The sequence below is a fragment of the Rhynchophorus ferrugineus genome, unplaced genomic scaffold (genome assembly GCF_030347505.1).
Source record: "Rhynchophorus ferrugineus isolate W39M unplaced genomic scaffold, kcgeb_rfMv2 rfM545, whole genome shotgun sequence".
Taxonomy (NCBI): domain Eukaryota; kingdom Metazoa; phylum Arthropoda; class Insecta; order Coleoptera; family Curculionidae; genus Rhynchophorus; species Rhynchophorus ferrugineus.
In genome coordinates this window covers 10,697-30,000 of record NW_027473122.1, presented here as the reverse complement: position 1 = coordinate 30,000, position 19,304 = coordinate 10,697, and the positions used below count along the sequence as shown (strand labels likewise).

At 41.5% G+C, this 19,304-nt stretch overlaps 3 non-coding genes across 3 annotated transcripts in view; all 3 read right to left on the bottom strand.

Moving 5' to 3' along the window:
* The window catches only part of LOC143206097 (large subunit ribosomal RNA), a 4,098-nt gene extending 3,468 nt beyond the window's left edge, over positions 1–630 (bottom strand). The window contains exon 1 of the ribosomal RNA XR_013008127.1: positions 1–630. This exon is cut by the window's left edge and continues 3,468 nt beyond it. This is a non-coding gene — a ribosomal RNA (large subunit ribosomal RNA).
* A 419-nt stretch (positions 631–1,049) lies between these two features.
* Positions 1,050–1,204, bottom strand: LOC143206095 (5.8S ribosomal RNA). The gene has a single exon (XR_013008125.1). It is a non-coding gene; the product is annotated as a 5.8S ribosomal RNA (ribosomal RNA).
* Positions 1,205–1,912: 708 nt separating this feature from the next.
* Positions 1,913–3,901, bottom strand: LOC143206096 (small subunit ribosomal RNA). The gene has a single exon (XR_013008126.1). It is a non-coding gene; the product is annotated as a small subunit ribosomal RNA (ribosomal RNA).
* Between the last annotated feature and the right edge of the window lie 15,403 nt (positions 3,902–19,304).

Genomic DNA, 19,304 nt, shown 5'->3' with positions numbered 1-19,304 from the left:
GTCTCCACCTCGAGCCTTAAGCCGACGCCCAACGGATCGCGACGTCCTACAAGGAGAAAAGTGCACGCGTTCGTCGCCGGATCGACGTACGAAAGGCGCGCGCAACGCCGAAACGTCACGTGTCACGCGATCGCACGCCGCCTACTACGAGCCGCGAATGAATTTCTCCCTTCGACCTTTCGGGTTTCTCAGGTTTACCCCTAAACGGTTTCACGTACTCTTGAACTCTCTCTTCAAAGTGCTTTTCAACTTTCCCTCACGGTACTTGTTCGCTATCGGTCTCGTGGTTATATTTAGCCTTAGATGGAGTTTACCACCCGCTTAGGGCTGCACTCTCAAGCAACCCGACTCTAAGGAGAGATCCTCTCGCCGTCAGTCACGGTCGCTACGGGCCTGGCACCCTCTATGGGCTGTTGCCCCGTTCAAGATGGACTTGGACGCGCGACGTAACGTCGAGATAATGGACCCTCCCGAACACCACATTTCCCGGCGCCCGATGTCGGTCGCGGGATTCGGTGCTGGGCTAATCCCTGTTCGCTCGCAGCTACTAAGGGAATCCTAGTTAGTTTCTTTTCCTCCGCTTAGTAATATGCTTAAATTCAGCGGGTAGTCTCACCTGCTCTGAGGTCGCTAGTTTAATATGCGTGGCGCTCGTAATCATCATAATAATGAAGATTAGGAGCCAATACGAAATATAAAAGTTTAGAATGGAAAAGACGCGCCGTCGAAAAACGGTGTTTTCTCCCTCGTATTCGAGAGACAACGCACCTACGATCCGACGTCGATTAAAAACTAATTTTATCGGATACGACGATCGTATTAATGGTGCGCGCTACGTTTATCACAAAAACGTGCGAACGACCGTTTTAAACACGTCTCATCCCTTTCATATTCGTACGACCCGTACGAGAGAGTTAGGTCACACGTACGGGTCCGCTGTCACGTTTTAGAACGTCGCGATCGAATCGCGCTTATACGCTCAGCACGCTCAGACATTTCTCGTCGATCGCGAAGATCAAAGAAAATCCGAGCAGTCTTGAAATGAGATACGACCCTCAGCCAGGAGTGGTCCGGGTATGAGATCCCAGGACCGCAATGTGCGTTCGAAATGTCGATGTTCATGTGTCCTGCAGTTCACAAGTTGACGCGCAATTAGCTGCGTTCTTCATCGACCCACGAGCCAAGTGATCCACCGTTTAGGGTAATCTTTTTTTAAGTTAGGTTTTAAACGCATATCGAAACGTTTCTATTATAAGACGACGACGACGACGACGACGCGCGCTCACGTCATAGACAGCGCTTGCGCCCCTTTCGCAGCCGCCGTCGACTTTAAAACGCTCTTACGGTTTATTTTCGTCTTCTCCACTACACACAACGAGAGGAGCGGAGACAGACTACTCGAAATGGTGACGTTCGTTGTAAATTTTCGTCGTCTCACCTCGTACGACAACAAAAGAGCATACGCTGATCATAGTTTGGCAATATTTTCGTAAACTAAATCTCACCCTTTTGGAATGAAACAAACGAAGGGTGATAAGATTTTCGTAAACTAATCACATTACCGATCATCGTATATGTTCGTCGATATGAGGATCGAAACGTCGATTAGAAATATAATTGGCAAAATCGTTTTATTTTGCGCTCGATTTGTCCATTTATAACGAAATCCGTCGTAGGCCGACGATTATTACTCGTCGTCCTATATAACAACATCTTCATCGTATATATCTCCGCTTTCGGGCGTACATCTTTTAAAACCATATATTATAGGTACCCGAAAACAGCTACGTTGACGACGTCGAAATTCGATCGGAACTTCCGAACTTCGTAGATGGCTCTTTAACGTTCGACAATGATTTTTACAGACTTGTACGTTTACCTATTATATATATATAGGCATAACAACACACTGTAATGATCCTTCCGCAGGTTCACCTACGGAAACCTTGTTACGACTTTTACTTCCTCTAAATGATCAAGTTTGGTCATCTTTTCCTACACATCGACGACGCCGAAACGCCATCGCGTGTCGATCCGAAGACCTCACTAAATCATTCAATCGGTAGTAGCGACGGGCGGTGTGTACAAAGGGCAGGGACGTAATCAACGCGAGCTTATGACTCGCGCTTACTGGGAATTCCTCGTTCATGGGGAACAATTGCAAGCCCCAATCCCTAGCACGAAGGAGGTTCAGCGGGTTACCCGGGCCGCTCGGCCAGGGAAGACACGCTGATTCCTTCAGTGTAGCGCGCGTGCGGCCCAGAACATCTAAGGGCATCACAGACCTGTTATTGCTCAATCTCGTGCGGCTAGAAGCCGCCTGTCCCTCTAAGAAGAATAGTTTGTACGCCGACAGTAAAAACCGCGCACGAACCGCGAAACCCGAAAGCAACGCGGCCGGCGGGCCTTTAGGATGTCAAAAAGCGCCTAGTTAGCAGGCTAGAGTCTCGTTCGTTATCGGAATTAACCAGACAAATCGCTCCACCAACTAAGAACGGCCATGCACCACCACCCACCGAATCAAGAAAGAGCTCTCAATCTGTCAATCCTTCCGGTGTCCGGGCCTGGTGAGGTTTCCCGTGTTGAGTCAAATTAAGCCGCAGGCTCCACTCCTGGTGGTGCCCTTCCGTCAATTCCTTTAAGTTTCAGCTTTGCAACCATACTTCCCCCGGAACCCAAAAGCTTTGGTTTCCCGGAAGCTGCCCGTCGAGTCATATTAGGGAACGTCGACGGATCGCTAGCTGGCATCGTTTAAGGTTAGAACTAGGGCGGTATCTGATCGCCTTCGAACCTCTAACTTTCGTTCTTGATCAATGAAAGCGTTTTTGGCAAATGCTTTCGCTTCTGTTCGTCTTGCGACGATCCAAGAATTTCACCTCTAACGTCGCAATACGAATGCCCCCATCCGTTCCTATTAATCATTACCTCGGGGTTCCGAAAACCAACAAAATAGAACCGAGGTCCTATTCCATTATTCCATGCATACAGTATTCAGGCGAAATTTTAGCCTGCTTTGAGCACTCTAATTTGTTCAAAGTAAACGTGCCGGCCCACCTCGACACTCAGTAAAGAGCACCGCGGCAGGATTGAGTTGGGCCGTCGTAACCACGACGCGCACAACACGCACGCCGAAACGCACGCGCGACGGCGACGCGACACGACTAAGCCCACCGGCAGGACGTCTCGCGAAAAACACGCCAGTTAACACCGCGAACGATGAACCGGCGGCGCGAGACACAAATTCGACTACGAGCTTTTTAACCGCAACAACTTTAATATACGCTATTGGAGCTGGAATTACCGCGGCTGCTGGCACCAGACTGGCCCTCCAATTGATCCTCGTTAAAGGGTTTAGAGTGTACTCATTCCGATTACGGGGCCTCGGATGAGTCCCGTATCGTTATTTTTCGTCACTACCTCCCCGTGCCGGGAGTGGGTAATTTGCGCGCCTGCTGCCTTCCTTAGATGTGGTAGCCGTTTCTCAGGCTCCCTCTCCGGAATCGAACCCTGATTCCCCGTTACCCGTTACGACCATGGTAGGCGCAGAACCTACCATCGACAGTTGATAAGGCAGACATTTGAAAGATGTGTCGCCGGTGCGAGACCGTGCGATCAGCTTAAAGTTATTCAGAGTCACCAAGTTGTACGATGACGAGCGCGAACCCGAAACCGATTGGTTTTGATCTAATAAAAGCACTCCTTCCATCTCTGGTCGGAGCTCTGTTTGCATGTATTAGCTCTAGAATTACCACAGTTATCCAAGTAATTGTGGGTACGATCTAAGGAACCATAACTGATTTAATGAGCCTTTCGCGGTTTCACCTTAATTCGGTATGTACTGAGACATGCATGGCTTAATCTTTGAGACAAGCATATGACTACTGGCAGGATCAACCAGGGAACTGTTCTTATTATTTTATCGACACGAAGCAGATAAAACAAATACAGACACAGTTTATTTTATAAGTTTGACTTATAAAGAAACGTGTGCGTAAGACGACGATATATAATATATATCGACGACTAATAAAAAGGAGGTGCATGATAGCGCGCCTAGACGACGGAAAAACCGGTCCGAGGCGCCACGCTCTTACATTTTAATATTAGTTGTCTAATAAAACAAAACGATATCATCATCTTAGACACATCTTTTGTTTTTTTTATACACAACCGATCGACTAGGCACCCAATTATCTCGATTATCGACGACGATCGTCGACTACGTCGAAAATTGGATGCCGCAAAATATCGTTCGGCGTTTATAAGACCTCGAAAAACATTCTCTCCGAACCCTTCGCTAGATAGAAATATATAAAGCGACAAGGAAACCTCGTACGAGAAACGTTTCGTGATTTTTTATTTTATTCTCGCTCGGAGAGCAGAGAGCTATCGCAAAATGTGTTGCTGTTTTATGAACGTTCCGATGAAAAACCGATACGTCCATAAAAATAATAATTCCAATCGCATATGAATCGTGGATCATCTTCTTCTAACGAAGCCGAATGTTCCCGCCGAATTCGCGATCTCGCAGTGATACCGTCGTCGTCGTCGTACGCTTCCCGATATATCGAAAAAAACCGACCAGGAAGAACAACGAAACGACGATACAAAATCGCGAGAGCGTTACGAATATATAATAACACGACGAAATACGCTTTTTATTTAGATAAATAAAAAAATACGGTTCGGATCTTATATATTAACATATAATATGTAATACCACCTTCGCTGATCAAAAGCCACTCGGTAAAAGTGTCACAGCGCCGGTCGACCCGACCCGTCGTATCCGTCTCTCGTATCGCCCCACGTAGAAGCGCACACGATTTAAGCGCGGGTCTCTCGCCAGCTATCGGAAATGTATGGGTGTTTTAGAACAGATCGTTTATACGGACGTTGCGCAAATTTTTCGTTTTTACGTCTGCCCGTTCTCGTTATTATCGGAATGTTCCGATGAATAAACTTTAGCTTTAGACAACGTGAACTTCTAAAGCAATAATTTTAACCTCTCGTGTTAATACGTCCTCAGGCCGTTTCTAGACTGCCGATCACGTTCTTTAAAAGTCGGAAAATTCCGATCCATAAAATTATGCTAGTAGAATGTAAAGATCCTTCATAGGATGGATACTGTCACATATCGATACGGCGATCGGAGTAAAACTGTTCTCACGTATTTCAGGACATTTTAGGTTGTTACGTCGGCCCGTTCGTTATTATCGGTATATACCTATGAATAAATGTTTTGCTTGTAGAACGTAAGATTCCAAAAGAATGATTCGCCGAAACGATGGTGCACCCTTACGATCGGATATTTGCCGCTTATTGGCCATTTTCTATAATTCATCCGTTAGATATCGTTTATCGACTACGGATAAGGTTTTCCGATATCAGAATGTTCCTAAGGATGATTCGAAAGTGATTTGAACGAAGAATTTGATAGAATGAATCCTTTATTTATCCATTGAGTACAGGGTACGGAGTGTCTGCGGGGTCAGCTAATATATTATATTTCTCTCTCGACGTAATGGTAACTCGAAGTCCGAACCGCGCTCATGAAGCTCGGTTTCAATCCAATCCATGTTGGTCGGTTCCTCGAGAGGAACGCCGTATCTTCGCGGTCGACCGCCTAATGAATCAGGTGGTAAAAGTCCAAGCCCAGCGCGGCAACGGCAGGCGCGTTCAACGTTTTAACTGCCAATTCTACGGTCATTCATCGGCCAACTGTAAAGCCACTCCGGCCTACGTCAAGTCCCAAAGACAGAAATTCCCCGCCGAAATGCACCAACTGTTGAGAACCATACACCGCAAATTACTCGGGATGCAAGTGCCGACCTACTCCAAAAACAACCAAACCCAAAAGACCAATTCCTCCCCCCACTCATGTACGGGGAACTCAAGATAACAGTCGTCTGGCTGGTCTGGATTCCACTAGAACACGAACCCGATCTCCATTGGCGAAATACTCTTCGGAACATATTCAGATGACCAAGGAGATTTTCAGGCCATTTTCAACGCCATCAACCACACAGCTATTGGAAGAATTACTATCGGCCGGGATAATAGATGAGTTGGAACTTGGGCTTATTGCTCCAAGCGAACCAACTCACTACTCCTCCAATCGACCGACAATAATTGACTTTTTTATCTATCAAAATTCGAATCAAGCCTCTGACCTGCAAGTACTCCAAGATATCGATTCTGACCACAGGCCTATCCTCCTCACCCACCATCAGCGATTTTCCACTGAGTTCCACTGTCCCCAAGCAAGGTCAACCTAGTAAACGAAAAAAAAAGTATCTTCTCTTTGACGATCCTCATTATATTAGGACGATAGTTCCATTCTAAATTCTTGATTAATTACAGTTCCTATTTGTTCATTTCGAGACGTTCCCGTGATTAATACTTATCGTGTAGAAATTAGCCACAATCCACAATTAGCCACAGTTAGGAAAAATAAATTAATTATCATATAGTCATAAACGTAATAAAAATGAATACACATATTTTCGAAGTCACTCCAGAAATACTTTACCTTATTTTTAAATAACAATCTCGGGCCGTACCATTTTTACAAAACTTATTCTATATACTTACTATATAACAGATTATAATGATATAATATAATTCAATACAATAACTACAATATATATATATATATCTGAAAATTCTGTTTTTATAAAATGTCAGCTACTGTTTAACATTTCATTTTTTAAAATGTATATCCAATTGTGGTTCTGAAAAGAACCGATTTTGCAGGTAAGTAGTATATTGAAACACACATAGGTATGTGAATTAATTTACTTAGAACTGGTATATTTGGTGACTGCTTTGGTACCTTCGCTAACGGCGTGCTTAGCCAACTCACCGGGTAACAATAACCTAACGGCGGTTTGGATTTCTCTGCTCGTGATCGTTGATCTCTTATTGTAATGGGCGAGACGCGACGCTTCGGCGGCTATCCTTTCGAATATATCGTTCACGAAAGAATTCATGATCGACATGGCCTTGCTGGAGATACCCGTATCGGGATGAACCTGCTTTAAAACTTTGTATATGTAAATCGCATAGCTTTCCTTCCTCCTGCGCTTCTTTTTCTTGTCGCTCTTAGAGATATTTTTCTGGGCTTTTCCGGCTTTCTTGGCCGCCTTACCGCTTGTCTTCGGTGGCATTTCGAAATAAAAATCCCGACGTCTCACGTACCTCAAAGAGTACTTAACTAAAAAAATGCCTTTAATTCTAGAACTTATAACATTCGAAGGAACACTTCTAAGCCCCGCCCATAGCCCGAGTTAGAGTCTGATTGGTCGCGTATGATATAACGAGTTTGGCTCGCGGACAAAATTCCAGGCCGATCTGTAAGAAATTTCCAGTACCGTTTTTGATTTAAAGGTGAGCAGTATCTAACAACGATCGAGATTAACATGTCCGGACGTGGTAAAGGCGGAAAAGTGAAGGGAAAGGCGAAGTCTCGTTCCAATCGTGCGGGATTACAATTTCCTGTCGGTCGTATTCACCGACTTCTAAGGAAAGGAAATTATGCCGAACGCGTAGGGGCCGGTGCTCCCGTTTACTTAGCTGCCGTAATGGAATATCTGGCGGCCGAAGTTCTCGAGTTGGCGGGTAACGCCGCTAGAGACAACAAGAAAACAAGGATTATCCCTAGGCATTTACAATTGGCCATCAGAAACGACGAGGAATTGAATAAACTGTTATCTGGCGTTACTATTGCCCAGGGCGGCGTCTTGCCTAACATTCAAGCAGTATTATTGCCTAAAAAGACAGACAGCAAAACCAAATAGATAACGCAAACCGTTTAAAGTTTTGCATACGCCCTTTAATATCGGTCCTTTTCAGGGCCAACAAAATCGTATAAAAAAGAAGTTAGAATACGCGTTCTTATTAAAGAATAAATATTAACTAGAAAATTTATAAATAATCTGATCTGTACTGAATATTCCTTTATTACTGTTTTAGAGTATCGATCGATCGGTTCCCTAATTAGTTACGGCTCTATCTAGAAAATAATCATTTAAGTAATAATAAGATAATAAATAAATTATATAAATATTCTTTCTTTTATAAAGTTATATTGTGGTTCTGAAAAGAACCGTTTTTTTTTTCTATTAAAAAAATACGGTCTTGGACGAACGTATTTTTTAGGGAAGTCGTAGCACGTCCAGGAGTGTCGGGATATTTGTAATTTTCAACTCCGTGTCTTCTTGATCTGACGATGAAATGTGTCGCCTGTTTAATATATCGTCATACGTAGTAGAAATAGTTTTATTTCTTTTTCTTTGGTGATACTGGTTTTTTAGTTTTCGCACCTTCACCAGCGGCAACACGAACAGTTGAGGTCGTCGTCTTAGCACTTTTCGGTTTAGGCGCCTTGGGCTTTTTCGTAGGTCCGGCTTTATTAGATTTTTTCGCTTTGGAAGGCGATTTCGGGGATCTTGCGGCCGTGTTGCTTTTTGCTGCTTTCGAAGATGAACTATTAGCGGCGGCATTGGAAGCGGACGTAGTCGTGGCGGCGGTAGATTTCTTTCCTGTTTTCTTTTCGACGGCTTTTTTGGCAGAAGCTTTTTTCTCGGCCAAAGTTGCAGATTCACCTTTCTTACTTTTAGCTGTGGTTTTCTTAGTTGAGGCGGAGGCGGCGGTCGTCTTTTTTTCCGTTTTCTCTGAGGTTTTTTTGGCAGACGCTTTTTTACCACCGGCTGTCGTAGCTGTCGCGGCACCTCCTACTGGTTTTCGTTTATTTTTCTGTCCGGTTTTGGCAGTGGCCGTTTTTCTTTTCTTCGTACCTGCGGCTGTCGTACCTCCTGCTTTACGTGCCGAAGCCGCTAATTTAAATGATCCGGAAGCTCCTTTGCCCTTCGTTTGTACCAAAACACCCGAAGCGATCCACGTCTTTATATATTTCTTTATAAAGGGCGATAATTTGTCAGCATCCACTTTGTAATTGGCCGCTATGTATTTTTTAATAGCTCTGAAGGAAGTTCCGCCTTTCTCTTTCAATCCTTTAATTGCACTCGTTACCATATCAGCGATCGGAGGATGACTAACTTTCGATTTAGAACTCTTCGCCTTGCTCGAAGTGGATTTTTCTTTCTTCCCTCCTGCAGACGAACCTGCGCTACCGGCTGTAGCTGATGCGGCTCCCGTAGCCGACACCGAAGATGAATTCGACCCGGCCGGTGTGCCTGTTGACGATGCGTTAACAACGGCGGCGGAATTTCCTCCACTCCCTTGATTCGACGAAGGAGAAACCGCTTGTCCGCTAATATCGACGTCCGACATTCTGATATAATTTCTTAATTTTCTTATAAGAACGTTCTAATCACGATTCGTTTGACAAAGTTACGTACGTGCGTATGCTTCTCGTTCGCGTATTTTAACTGTCTGGCGGTCGCTCTCATTTAATGCGTACCCTATATGATATGAGCCGAACGGAGGACTGAACGGTCGAGCGCGAACGACGTTCCATATTCCGGCTTCGTCGAAACGTTCATCGAGCTTGGAACCGTTTACTTATTTCTCATATTAAATACATAAATCCTTTAGAATATCATACGATTTATGTTCGAGGCGTTAAAAGATAAAACGTAGTAGAAGTAGCAAACTTTACCAATAAATTTTACGTTGACTATCGTCTTAGAAGGAAGCACAAAATCAAGCGTTGCTCTCGATTCCGTCGAAACTACCAATTTACATTCGAGTTATAGACTTTCGGTTATAACTATGAAAATATATCTTTTCAAATCTACGTCCCCCGATATATCGTCTTTTGATATAAATGCAATTCCGTACAGATCTAATGCTATTATTGGAGAAACGAGACATATTATTCCTAATTGATGCGGTACAGATTGTTCGTTGTCCAAAACGAATCTATATCGAAACGTACCGTTGTCGAATTAACTGTAAGAAAACAATGACATGAAAATTAACCGATCCTATACTAATATACTTCTTATTTAACGGTTTCTTAACACCATCCGAACTCTGGGTTACAATCGAACGTATCGGGTGAGCAACGATATCGAGACGTCTATAAGAATATCGTGTCAAACCCTTCTGTATCGATACAATGCTCATATATATTATAGTATATTTTGCTTCTTTAGTTGAAATCTGTTTTCATAAATAGTTATCTAAAGTCAATAAATACATGGAACGCGATCTCCATACATACGTGCGTAGAACTACCGTACCTTCTTTGAAATCTTAAGGATTCTCCAAGCTCATCGACGCGAAGTTTATCTCGGAGTATTTTCTCTCTAAAGGAAAACTATATTAAAGCTTCAACGAAGATTCGGTATTCGATTGTTCACCATCATTTACATTCTTGTCATTAACCTAACATTTATTATGAAATCTTATTTTAAACTTTATCTATCTTTTTATATTACGATCGTCTATTATAATGCAGTATATTTGTTACTTTACAAGTAAATCTTAGATGAAAGGAGCAGATATTTAATAAAATTTAACGTCATCTTAGTCCATTTTCGAATAATAAATTTCTTTTTTTATGCTAGTAAATTTGTGGCTCTGAAAAGAACCGTTGTTTTCTTTAGTTGAATAGATACGTTGTTCTGTTTTAATTGGTCAGCATATATAATACTTTATTTAACCGCCAAATCCGTATAGGGTTCGTCCTTGGCGTTTGAGGGCGTATACTACATCCATGGCAGTAACGGTTTTCCTTTTGGCGTGTTCGGTATAAGTGACGGCGTCTCTGATAACGTTTTCCAAAAATACTTTTAATACACCTCTGGTTTCTTCATAAATTAGACCGGATATACGTTTAACTCCACCCCGCCTAGCCAATCTTCTGATGGCGGGTTTCGTAATACCTTGGATATTATCACGAAGCACTTTACGATGCCGCTTAGCGCCTCCTTTTCCCAAACCTTTACCACCTTTACCTCTGCCCGTCATGATTTATTCAATTTAGTATTAAAAGAAAGCAAATTTATAATCGAATTGTGCAGCGTACACCTCGAATACTACGGGTAACTATTTCAATTTCAAATCCTACCATGGGTTTTGTTGAGTTCGAATCGGGTCCCGCCCACAGATGCTAGCCGGACCAATCAGAATATCTTCACACATTATTAAAAAGGGAGATTTCTTTGACACCTTCGATCAGTTTCCAAAAGTTCGTTGGTGCTTGCGCTTGTAATTCTTCCTACACGTTTGAAGTCAGACCCGTTTAGACGATGGCTCGTACCAAGCAAACTGCTCGAAAATCAACCGGAGGTAAGGCTCCCAGAAAACAATTGGCTACTAAAGCAGCCAGGAAAAGCGCTCCCGCTACCGGTGGTGTTAAAAAACCGCATCGTTACAGACCCGGTACGGTCGCTCTAAGAGAAATCCGACGCTATCAGAAGAGTACCGAATTATTGATTAGGAAATTGCCTTTCCAACGATTGGTTCGCGAAATCGCTCAGGATTTCAAGACCGATTTACGTTTCCAAAGTTCGGCAGTGATGGCTTTGCAAGAAGCTAGCGAGGCCTATTTGGTTGGTCTCTTTGAAGACACCAATTTGTGTGCGATCCATGCTAAACGAGTAACTATCATGCCTAAGGACATTCAATTAGCCAGACGCATTAGAGGCGAACGTGCATAAATGCTACGGCTGTCCTATATTAAGGTCGTTTTTTGTATTTATATGAAAAAAAAAGGTTCTTCTCAGAACCACCAACTTCTATTAGAAAAAAGAGACATTGATATTTTTTCCGTTTATATGACGCTTTAGTTATAATATTTGTGAATTGAATTTAGAATATTATGCTCACAAATATATTGTGAATATTGAGGAATCCTTAGTAATAAGGTGTGAACACCTGCTGGATTGACTTGAAGTTTATATCACGATAAGAAAGGGGTATCACATATACTGTTATTATGTTACCGTAAAGGAATGAATATATAAAATAAAATATTTTTTTCTGGATATTTTAACATTTTTATGAACGATTACTATATTTTAATTTATTTGACTTCGTATATATCCTATCTTCTTAACAATAGTTTATTTCTTTTTTTCTTCTTTAAACATTTTGGGGCTCTGAAAAGAGCCGTTTTCCACCCTTCATATTATTATGATCACCTTCAAAATAATATATTTCGTTTACTTAGAACTGGTATATTTAGTGACAGCTTTGGTACCTTCGCTAACGGCATGCTTAGCCAATTCACCGGGTAACAATAACCTAACGGCGGTTTGGATTTCTCTGCTCGTGATGGTCGATCTTTTATTGTAATGGGCGAGGCGCGACGCTTCGGCGGCTATCCTTTCGAATATATCGTTCACGAAAGAATTCATAATCGACATGGCCTTGCTGGAAATACCCGTATCGGGATGAACCTGCTTTAAAACTTTGTATATGTAAATCGCGTAGCTTTCCTTCCTCCTACGCTTTTTTTTCTTATCGCTCTTAGAAATGTTTTTCTGGGCTTTTCCAGCCTTTTTTGCCGCTTTACCGCTTGTCTTCGGTGGCATTTTAAACGAATGAGATTCGCGACCTACCCATACAGCAAAAGATAAAAGACTAAACCGAAATATACCTATAGTCGTTTAATTATTTGATAAATGACGCTACACTTCTAAGCTCCGCCCATTCTTGGCGTTATGTCGTAGAAAGCTCTGATTGGTCGAGTAGGAAACGTACTAGTGTTTTGAGAAGTTGCCGAATAAAAGCTATTCGCTGGACAGTTCACTGCCAGTTGTTCATTCGTTGTCGAAAGGACGTGAGCGTTGTCGCCATTAGTTTTTCGGTTATTTTTAGTTTAAAAAAGTTAGCAATACAATGTCTGGACGTGGTAAGGGTGGAAAAGTGAAGGGAAAGGCGAAATCTCGTTCCAACCGAGCGGGATTACAATTTCCTGTTGGCCGTATTCACCGGCTTTTAAGGAAAGGAAATTATGCCGAACGCGTAGGGGCCGGTGCTCCCGTCTACTTAGCTGCCGTAATGGAATATTTGGCGGCCGAAGTTCTCGAGTTGGCAGGTAACGCCGCTAGAGACAACAAGAAAACAAGGATTATCCCTAGGCATTTACAATTGGCCATCAGAAATGACGAAGAACTGAACAAACTCCTCTCCGGTGTTACTATAGCCCAGGGCGGCGTTCTACCAAACATCCAGGCCGTATTGTTACCGAAAAAAACAGATAGTAAAACCAAATAAGTTACATGAGCCTTAGGGTTTTTGTGTCGTACAAAAACCTTTTAACTATCGGTCCTTTTCAGGACCACCAAAATAATAAAACAAAAAAAGAACTTAAAATTAAAACTCATATTATGACTTGCACTTACTAATTATTTAAAATATTCTAATAAACAGTTTAAGTACTTTAAAGATTGTTTTTTGGGTGTGTAAGATAAATTAAGAGACATTCCAATACCAATAATTATCGTTTTATTAAACAACAATTAAGTCGAAATAATATGAAGGATTTATTTCTAGCGGTTCTCCTTTAGTAAAATCGAACCGTATTATAACATCGCGCCTTGTATATAATCTATGTAATTAACGATGAATTTAAGGGGCGGTCTATTTATTAAGTATAGAGTTTTGGAATCCAAACCCTCAAATAATTAGGGCCAGTTATACTTAAATTATTATTTTAAATAAAATTATGATGATTGTAATGATTGAAAGATTATCCTTAAATCCTAATAGAGCTTCCGTTTTTTAAATATCGATAAATTTGTGGTTCTGAAAAGAACCGTTGTTTAATTTTTCTAAAATTAATTTTGAGGGTCACATTTCACGTTAGTTCGCGAATAAAATGTGACTTAACCTCCAAACCCGTATAATGTACGTCCTTGACGTTTCAAGGCGTATACTACATCCATTGCGGTAACGGTTTTTCTTTTGGCGTGTTCGGTATATGTAACGGCATCTCTGATGACGTTTTCCAAAAACACTTTTAAAACACCTCTGGTCTCTTCGTAAATCAGACCAGATATACGTTTTACGCCGCCTCGTCTAGCCAATCTTCTAATGGCGGGCTTCGTAATACCTTGGATATTATCACGAAGCACTTTACGATGCCGCTTGGCTCCTCCTTTTCCCAAACCTTTACCACCTTTACCTCTGCCGGTCATCTTTTATCGAACCTAATACAAAAAAAATAAATGATCTCGAATAAGTAGCGCGCTCACAACACGAGTGCTACGGACAACTGTTGTCGATTACATTCAATCAGCCCGGTTTTGTAGACTTAGGATTGAGTTCCGCCCACTGGCACAAAACGGACCAATCAGATTAGATAACATGTTATAAAAAGGACTCTCTGATTTTATGACCGAATCAGTCCGAAAGGGGTCGCCGTCGTTTGCGTTTGTTAATTTTTCTCATTACCTCTATTTTAAAAATATGGCTCGTACCAAGCAAACTGCGCGAAAATCAACAGGAGGTAAAGCTCCTAGGAAACAATTGGCTACCAAAGCGGCCAGGAAAAGCGCTCCAGCTACCGGTGGCGTTAAGAAACCACATCGCTACCGACCTGGGACGGTCGCTTTGCGGGAGATTCGTCGTTATCAAAAGAGCACCGAATTATTGATTAGGAAATTACCTTTTCAACGATTGGTTCGCGAAATCGCTCAAGATTTCAAGACCGATTTACGTTTTCAAAGTTCGGCGGTAATGGCTTTACAAGAGGCCAGCGAAGCTTATTTAGTTGGCCTTTTTGAGGATACTAATTTATGTGCGATACATGCAAAGCGAGTAACCATCATGCCCAAGGATATTCAGCTAGCCAGACGTATCAGAGGCGAACGTGCCTAAACTTTATTTTCTATCATTTATAATACTCTACTTATAGTCGTATTTTGCAACAAAAAAAAACGGTTCTTTTCAGAACCACCTAAATTTAATCAAAGAAAAAGAAGATAATTCAATTAATATTCTTTTATCGATATTTATATAAACCACTAAAAGAGTTATGGATTTTTATCTCAGAGTTATATTCGACTACATGTTAGTAATTAATAACAGTCGGTGTACTTATACGCATTGTTTTTAAAAACTAAAGAAAAAATAATGTAATCACTAATAACCAAAGAATAATAATATACTGTTGATAACAAAATTTGTATTTCAATATTGGATACTACAGCTGTATAATATATAAAATTAATTTTTTTAAGATTATTTCTTTTTTTATTTATCTAAATTGTGGCTCTGAAAAGAACCGTTTTCTCCTTTATGATATTCAAGGCTTATGGTTTACTTAGAACTGGTATATTTAGTGACGGCTTTGGTACCTTCACTAACGGCGTGCTTAGCCAATTCACCGGGCAGCAATAATCGCACGGCAGTTTGGATTTCTCTGCTTGTGATAGTAGATCTTTTATTGTAATGAGCGAGACGGGACGCTTCGGCGGCTATCCTTTCGAATATATCGTTCACGAAAGAATTCATGATCGACATGGCCTTGCTGGAGATACCCGTATCGGGATGAACTTGCTTTAAAACTTTGTAAATGTAGATCGCGTAGCTTTCCTTCCTCTTGCGTTTCTTTTTCTTGTCACTTTTGGAGATATTTTTCTGAGCCTTACCGGCCTTTTTGGCCGCCTTACCGCTTGTTTTCGGAGGCATTTCGAAATAAATATTACGATATTAAAGGAACCACGAAAAGTACTAGACTAAAACAAATTTCAGGAATCCTTAGAATTTATAGGCTCCTTAAATACACTCCTAAGCCCCGCCTATTATCTGAGTTAGCCTTTCATTGGTCGCGTACGAGATCATGCGTTCGGCTTACGAACAAAATTCGTTGCTAGTATGTTGACAGTTTTAGTACAGATTTCAACTCTAAGGCGAGCGAGTTCTAGAAGCAATCGATAGTAAAATGTCCGGACGTGGTAAAGGCGGAAAAGTGAAGGGAAAGGCGAAGTCTCGTTCTAACCGAGCGGGATTACAATTCCCTGTCGGTCGTATTCACAGACTTTTAAGGAAAGGGAATTATGCCGAACGCGTAGGGGCCGGTGCTCCCGTCTACTTAGCTGCCGTAATGGAATATCTGGCAGCCGAGGTTCTCGAATTGGCGGGTAACGCCGCTAGAGATAACAAGAAAACCAGGATTATCCCTAGGCATTTGCAATTGGCCATCAGAAACGACGAAGAATTGAACAAACTCCTATCCGGAGTTACTATAGCCCAGGGCGGCGTTCTGCCAAATATCCAAGCTGTATTGTTACCTAAAAAGACAGATAGCAAAACTAAATAAAACGAATGTAACCTATTTTATCATCAAATATCGGTCCTTTTCAGGACCACCAAGACAGCTGAAAAAGAGAATTTTATTATTTTAGCTTAAGTAGTAAAATAACAGGCATAAGTTTTAATTTTGAGAGGTTTTGTGATATACGACAGAGTTACGACGATATTTTATAGATCGCAATACTTTTGACAATACCTTTCTCTGAATCTTCGTGCATGCAGTCTCTTCTTAATGAGAGTATTGAACAATATCCATTTTATTGTATCGATATCGTATCTTTCTAATTTCTCATTCATTTCATTAATTATTTCCTAATTGTTATGATCGGATTTGCAAAGATTAGGATTTCTGTATATCGAACCGGTACATGTCAGCTGTATTTATGAGGTTATGTTATTTGTTCTTAGAATTTGATGTGATCAATTGAAAATGAGATGAAAGTTGCTTTAATTTATCGTTTCGGACCGACTATTAGTGCCGTGTCATCGTTTGGAGATTACTATGGAACATAATTGTGCGACGAGTTATGATAGACTGTCATTTATTGTTGCGACTGGATTTGGTGGTCTCCAGCTATATATGCGTTTATTATTTATAATTGTCGATCCGATTCACTACCTACTAATTCTATATTGTGAATTTTTAGTTTAATGATCATGTCCTTACTGTTGGACCAACACCCCACTTGGATGCATTGGTACGATGACTGTCTCCGTAGGAAGGCCATGCATGACAGTCAACCCATGTATTTCTTTTCATTAGGGTAGTTTATACAGTAAGTGTCTATTTATTGACTATAGGGTACCAATTAGTTACTTCGTATGGTTACCTTTAAGGTAATTGAATGATATTGTTGCTTTTAGTGAGCAACTAAATGACATTGAGAGATTTGACCGGATGTTAGTTTGAAGATGTTTATATATTCCATGCAACAATCTTTCGCTTATTCCGAGTTGCTGCGGTTATACACAGTTACTGACTTGCCCCTTGACATCCTCTCGGATGTGCACTTCCTTTGAGGATTATCCGTGATGACCTGTATTGCCTTATATAATTAGCATTTTTGAGTAAGTTTGAAATCTAGGTGAGAGTGCCGTTTATGTATGTATATGTTTGTTAATCTAGTGATTTATCATAGGTTACTTATTGTTGTTATTGCAATTTAGGTTAGATTGTTTCGAAGAGCCTTCCTTGATGTGAATATATCTCTTCCTTTGTTTCGACTGTGGGTGAATTCTGATGCTTAGCTAAGGATATTTTATATCATATTCTATTTATATCATTAATTTAGAATAGAATAGAATATAATATAATACAATTTTCAAAGATTTTTAATGATATTCTTGACAATTTTACGCTTCTCTATATTTGAAAATCCTATTCTTTGATTGTCTTGGTTCTCGCTAGATGGCGCGCGCCGCCTGATTTCTTTCTCTACTTTATGTCGTTGGATATTGTTTTCGTCTCTCATTCATTAGAATTGACGTACACGCATTGGAGGTTATGTCTTCGTTCTGTTTAAACGTTTTGTTTATTTTATTTTGTTATTGTTGTGTTTTTAGGTTTTCTTATGGATTAGACCGATCTTATGTGATTTGTCGACCTGTGACTTGTTTGTTTTACCCCCTCGCACCACTTGGAGGTTATGTCGGACACCATCTGTGTCACTAGATTGTACTTTTGTATGAATATTTCGTATTATTTCAGGGTGAATTTGACGCCGTAGATATGTTTTGATATTGTTTAACCACTTTTATTTCATTTTATTTTGTTGCTAGTCACCTTCCAATTAAGATACCAGCGGTGTATTTACATTTTTTGTATTTTTTAGGTTATCCGTGTCCAGTTCCCCTGACAGAACTGGTAGAGCCGACCGTGATCAATCTGGAAATCACATGTCCGAAGCTATCCACATCAACCTGCGGTTCCTCTGCACTTGATGACCGAACGCCAACAGGCCAGGATTCTACCTTTGCTTAAGTACTTTCGGATATGTTGAATACTACATTTGTTTATATTAGACTTATCTGCTCGAAGTTTATTAGTTAGATGACTTATATGTTTGATTTGCAAGGTATGAGGTCTATTGAGATAGCGACCCCGTAGGACGGTGCAGTAACTTCGTGATTGTGTTTCATATTGTTCAATCATTCCTAATGCCAATCATCCTCCCATCGGAATATCAATAGTCTAGTTATGATTTTTAATGTTTTAGGTTAGGGAGTCTTGGCAGAGTTGACGGAACTGGCCGTGTCCGAGTGGTGGAATGGACAAAGCACCCTGGGACCATTGCTACTATGAGTTTGCCAATTTTCCACACTACAAGATGAGCATTATTTGTCTTTCTCTATGATTAGGACTATCGCTGAAACAGTAGTCCTAGCAAGTCCTACTCCCCAAGCGGAGAGAAGTTAGGGGGGCAGTAGGAATCTCGTTAATCCATGCACGCGCCTTCCTGATATGTTCGGGCATAGGCTGCGGTTGTCAAGGCGGTGGTAGTTAGTCCCGCCGTTTACCCGCGCTCGGCATCTCGATCCTTCTCTGAACGGATGCGAACGCGATCTGCTGAGCTGGTCTTTCCTGCGTAAGTATATGGACATTTTGAAATGTAGACTATCTGTCTATGGCTCTGGTGCTTGTTAAAACTCCGAGCTGGTCTTTCCTGCGTAAGTATCGGGGACGGTTCACGTACGGGTCTCCGAGCGCCTGTTCGGTTCCGTCGCGGCAGTATTGCGTAAAATTTTAGATAAGGACAGTGGGAATCTCGTTAATCCATGCACGCGCCTTCCTGATATGTTCGGGCATAGGCTGCGGTTGTCAAGGTGGTGGTAGTTAGTCCCGCCGTTTACCCGCGCTCGGCATCTCGATCCTTCTCTGAACGGATCCGAACGCGATCTGCTGAGCTGGTCTTTCCTGCGTAAGTATATGGACATTTTGAAATGTAGACTATCTGTCTATGGCTCTGGTGCTTGTTAAAGCTCCGAGCTGGTCTTTCCTGCGTAAGTATCGGGGACGGTTCACGTACGGGTCTCCGAGCGCCTGTTCGGTTCCGTCGCGGCAGTATTGCGTAAAA